Genomic DNA, 6,265 nt, shown 5'->3' with positions numbered 1-6,265 from the left:
TTGAGGTTGGACTATTTTTCATGTGGCCTCTCAGTTCTTCCTAGTATATGACTGCATGCTTAATCACATCCTTGACAGAGTTCTGTTCAAAAGTAAGAGAGTCTGGGATCACATCTTCTAGACTGGGAGAGGAGGAAGAAGATTGTTCATGGCCTGGCTGCAACACTGTTATATCTCAAAGATGTTAAAACCATGCTATATCAGATTAATTGAAGTAAGGATCTGATGACCCAAATGCTTAAGTTAAGAGGAGGGGAAGAAGTTTAACTGTGGAGAGTAATTGATAAATATAACCCTATAAAAAAAAAGTAACAAAATTTTTAATTATATAACAGTATGGACCAAATGCAGCATATTATAAACAATTAAAGAACTAAATTTATTAAAATCAATTGACATGGACTCAATTTTAAAAAGAAAAATAATCGAGGAGCCAAAAACGCCGTTTTCGTTATGAAATTATCTCTCTATATAATAATATAATAATGATAATATGATTCATCATATCTCCCAATTGAATTATTGAAAATTTAACGCGTTCATGAATATTCATTTTATTCTAGAATAGAGCTGTTTCAATTCTGAACATTCTCATCCTCAACTTTCCTAATTAAATCAACAAACTACACCTCAAACAAACTATAATAAAAGTGGCCAGGATTTTCAATGTTATGGAAAATAATCTTTTAACTAACAATGACTTCCCTTCTAATGATTGTCTAATGATTGTCAATAACTTATGGTCTAAGTTAAACAAATTAGTAAATTTTGGATTAAATGTAATAACGAACATGAGAATTTTTTTTGAATTTTAAAAAACTTCAATGACATGTTTGGTTCATGGAATAGGTAAGGAATATAATAGGATTTTTTGGAATAAACTTATTTCATTGTTTGATTCGGTCATTTTGTCAGGGGAATAACATTCCTAGGAATTAGCTATTACCTACGCAAAGGGAATAGTCATTGCTAGGGGGCTTTGGTATTAACTATTCTCATACTTTTGGGAATAGCTTTTATATTACAAATACCAAAAATAACCTTTACACATTATTTAATATTTATATCTAATAAATATAATGTATTATATAAATGTATAGAGTTAATTCCACCAAAGGTCCATTGTCTTTGGTGGCAATTCCAATTTTAGTCCCAAACTTTCATTTATGTCATTTAACATCCCAGACTATTATTTTTTGGACATTTTTAGTCCTTTTGATAATTTTATGTGTAAGATTCTATTTTTAGTAAGGGAATTTTTGTCCCTTCATATTTAACCGGTTTTCACCGGTTTAATTAGGTTATGTTAACCAGCCGATTCTTCTAATTATAAGGATTCAATCGACAAATCCCTAATCAACTTCATCTGCTTGAGTTCAGGGCTTCGTCGATCATCCTCCTTCACCAGGCGAAGAACGAGAGCATACACCGCTACAACAGAGCAAAGAGAAATTTGCCGTGCTAAATATGTACTCCCAAATCTCTAAACTTGAACGGATCCAAAACCCCTAAAGGCAGTTCGCAACCGAGAAAATGAGCTATTTTTCGCCCCAAATCTCTTGTTAGACGAAGTTGATGGATAGCGAAGGGCATTGTGGAGAGTTTAATACTGGCATGTACATATTCTATGTAGATGAGCGTTTTTATGTACATATTCTATAGCGAAGTTGCTTTTGTATTGAACCCCCATAGCGTCTATGGTGTTGGAATTTGTTTTCTATGTTTGTGCATATCTGCAATGTTTGGAAACATATTGCAAATGCAAATTTAATTCAAAACACCACAAAAATAAAGAATCTAAAACCGGTTAACATAACCTAATTAAATAAGTGAAAACCGGTTAAATAAAAATAAAATATGAAGAGACAAAAATGTCCCTACTAAAAATAAGATGTTACTGAAAAATTTATCAAAAGGACTAAAAGTGTCTAAAAAATAATAGTCTGGATGTAAAATGGCAAAAATGAAAGTCTGGGACTAAAATTGAAATCACCACCAAAGACAAAGGACCTTTAGTGGAATTAACTCTAACTGTATATATTTTATTAATTATAATTTTTTATCTATCAATAAATATATATTTAAATAAATAATAATAATAGATATTATTATTATTATTAATACATACACACATGTATGTTTGTTTATATATGAGTTGTCTTTAATTAATAACTTTTTTATATATAAATATGTATTTTTATTATAATATGGAATAATAATAATACTAATAATTGTTATTGTTATTTTGTTTCTCTCTCACATACACATATACATGTATATATAAATACTAGTTTTATACGCGCATTGCGCGAATGGGTTAATGCCCAATGTTTATATTTAAATAAATATTTGAAAGTATATCAATGCACGATTATATAGGAGAAATTTATACATGGGTAATTGAATGTCGAATTTTTTTATTTAAATATCTAACTCAAAGTATATGAATCCAAGATAATATAGAAAATTCATTATAATTATTACTAAAATAAATGTTTGCAACCTTGTATATTATGTATTAAAGAAATCCCTAGTTTAAGAAAAAAGATTAAATAAATTAATAAAAATTTTAAAATTTAAAATATTATGTATTCTAAAGATATTAAAAGGTAGTTTCTCGCTTCAATTTGTTGGGTAATGGGTTATTTGAGTACTTTCATTGTCAACAAATCACCAAGTAGTTAATATGATTGGTTTCAAACTATTCTTTTTTATTTTTTTCATGGTATTAAAGAAATACATATGTATCATTTTTTGGTGTAACTACTAATTTATTTAATTGAATAAGAGTAAAATAGAGTGATTCCCCCTCAATTTGTTGGGTTATTATTTGAATACTCTCTTTGTCAACCAATCCCCAAGTAGTTAATATAATTAGCTTCAAATTATTTTAAAAAAATTTTTCATAGCATTAATAAAATACTTGGTAAATAAATATATAACATTATTTTGTACTATAACTTTGATATTTAATTACAAGATATTGTAAAAATAAGACAATGGACAATGTAATGAATATCAATTGATAAATTTGAATGTTAAGAATCTATGTATGAGAGAAAATAAAGACAATATAACTAATGAAATTATTTCTCTTATTTAATTTAATTTTTTGATAATGAATAATTTTTTCAAATAAAGGTATTGTAGACACATAATTCTAAATTAAAGAAATACATATGTATCATTTTTTGTTGTAACTACTAATTTATTTAATTTAATAAAAGTAAAATAGAGTGAGAAACTTGACAATTTAATAAGAGTAAAATAGAGTAAGAAACTTAATTATGTCAAATTTGATTGAGATGAGGTTCGAACCTAAGACCTTTCTTATAGAAATTAATGGGTAAGTTAAAAGTTAACGGAATATTAACGGAGAAGAGAATATTTAACGGAAAACTTAACGGATAATCATAAAAGTAAGGTTAAATTAGGTAATCTCTATTAATAATATTAATCAGAATTATCTTAACCATCTATTCGATTAAATAATTCATTTGAACCATCCATTTGATTAAATAATTTGACCGCCATTTTTTCTACCCATTTTAGACTTAACTCTCTTTGGCTCTTATTAGTATAGTAGAAATAAGTAAATAAATAAATAAATAAATAAATAAATATATATATATATATATATATATATATATGTAACATTCAATATATCATCATTATTATTATTATTATTATTATTATTATTATTATTATTATTATTATTATTATTTTGTATTATGGTATTTATGTCTTTTAATTTAAAACTTATTCTATTTCTATTTCTTTAATAACCAACAAAACACTGGAATATAATTCCTAAAGCCTATTTTAGCGAACCAAACAATAGAATACAAATCTTATTCTATTCCTTACCTATTCCATTCTTTGTAGAATAACATTCCTATTCCCTCCAAATTCGTTCCGTGAACCAAGCATGCTACAATAGAAAGATTTGATTTTTAGAGTCTAATATGACTATTGGTAAATGAGAAACAAAAAACAAGGGCAGAAACACCACTTTTTTAAAAATGTAGGACATCAAGAAATAGAAAATAGCTTGTGTTTAGACTAAAAAAAATTCAAGGAAAAATTTAGTAAATTTCAGATGTAAAAACAAATTAGAAATTATAAAACATTTTTACATAAGAGTTTCCACATCATAATAGGTAAATATAAAATAATAGAAAATTTACAATGTCAACTTCAGGTACACTTTTATATATATATATACTAGTTTTATACGCGCATTGCGCGTATGGGTTAATGCCCAATGTTTATATTTAAATAAATATTTGAAAGTATATCAATGCAAGATTATATAGGAGAAGTTTATACCTGGGTAATTGAATGTCGAATTTTTTTATTTAAATATCTAACTCAAAGTATATGAATCCAAGATAATATAGAAAATTCATTATAATTAGTACTAAAATAAATGTTTGCAACCTTGTAAAATCAATAGTCTAAATATTTGGTCTAAAAATGATAGTCTAAATAAATACTACTTTTCATTTGATTTTTTAAGTGTTCTTAATTCTCTTTTGAGTAACATTGTTATTGTCTTCATCTTTACTATTTGTTCTCTTCCTTTTTGTTGGTAGTGTGTTATTTGCAATTCGGTTATTGTTGGTAGCATAGATGATAACGTCACGCAATGAGATTATGATATAAGAAATATGAACTTTCTTTTAGGTGTTCTGCTTGGGGTTCATTTGGTTCAACTATTATTGTTGAATGAGTTACTTGGGGTTCATTTGGTTCAACTATTATTGTTGAATGAGTTATTGTGGATAAAGAAATCCATAGTATTATTGTTGAATGAGTTATTGTGGATAAAGAAATCCATAGTTTAAGAAAAAAGATTAATATTGTGGATAAAGAAATCCATAGTTTAAGAAAAAAGATTAAATAAATTAATAAAAATTTAAATAGTTTAAGAAAAAAGATTAAATAAATTAATAAAAATTTAAAAAGTTTAAGAAAAAAGATTAAATAAATTAATAAAAATTTAAAAATTTAAAATATTATATATTCCAAAGATATTAAAAGGTAGTTTCTCGCTTCAATTTAATGGGTTATTTGAGCACTTTCATTGTCAACAAATCCCCCAAGTAGTTAATATGATTGGTTTCAAACTATTCTTTTTTTATTTTTTTCATGGTATTAAAGAAATACATATGTATCATTTTTGGTGTAACTACTAATTTATTTAATTGAATAAGAGTAAAATAGAGCGATTCCGCCTCAATTTGTTGGGTTATTTGAGTCCTCTCTTTGTCAACCAATCCCCAAGTAGTTAATATGATTGGTTTCAAACTATTCTTTTTTATTTTTTTATGGTATTAAAGAAATACATATGTATCATTTTTGGTGTAACTACTAATTTATTTAATTGAATAAGAGTAAAATAGAGCGATTCCGCCTCAATTTGTTGGGTTATTTGAGTCCTCTCTTTGTCAACCAATCCCCAAGTAGTTAATATGATTGGTTTCAAACTATTCTTTTTTTATTTTTTTCATGGTATTAAAGAAATACATATGTATCATTTTTTGGTGTAACTACTAATTTATTTAATTGAATAAGAGTAAAATAGAGCGATTCCGCCTCAATTTGTTGGGTTATTTGAGTACTCTCTTTGTCAACCAATCCCCAAGTAGTTAATATAATTAGCTTCAAATTATTTTAAAAAAATTTTCATAGCATTAATAAAATACTTGGTGAATAAATATATAACATTATTTTGTACTATAACTTTGATATTTAATTACAAGATATTGTAAAAATAAGATAATGAACAATGTAATGAATATCAATTGATAAATTTGAATGTAAAGAATCTTTGAATGAGAGAAAATAAAGACAATATAACTAATGAAATTATTTCTCTTATTTAATTTAATTTTTTGATAATGAATAATTTTTTCAAATAAAGGTATTGTAGACACATAATTCTAAATTAAAGAAATACATATGTATCATTTTTTGTTGTAGCTACTAATTTATTTAATTTAATAAGAGTAAATAGAGTGAGAAACTTAATTATGTCAAATTTGATTGAGATGAGGTTCGAACCTAAGATCTTTCTTATAGAAATTAATGGGTTAGTTAAAAGTTAACGAAATATTAACGGAGAAGAAAATATTTAATGGAAAACTTAACGGATAATCATAAAAGTAAGGTTAAATTAGGTAATCTCTATTAATAATATTAATCTGAATTATCTTAACCATCTATTTGATTAAATAATTCATCTGAACCATCCATTTGATTA

This window comes from Ipomoea triloba, chromosome 13, assembly GCF_003576645.1.
Source record: "Ipomoea triloba cultivar NCNSP0323 chromosome 13, ASM357664v1".
Classification (NCBI taxonomy): Eukaryota; Viridiplantae; Streptophyta; class Magnoliopsida; order Solanales; family Convolvulaceae; genus Ipomoea; species Ipomoea triloba.
This window is presented reverse-complemented; position numbering follows the sequence as displayed.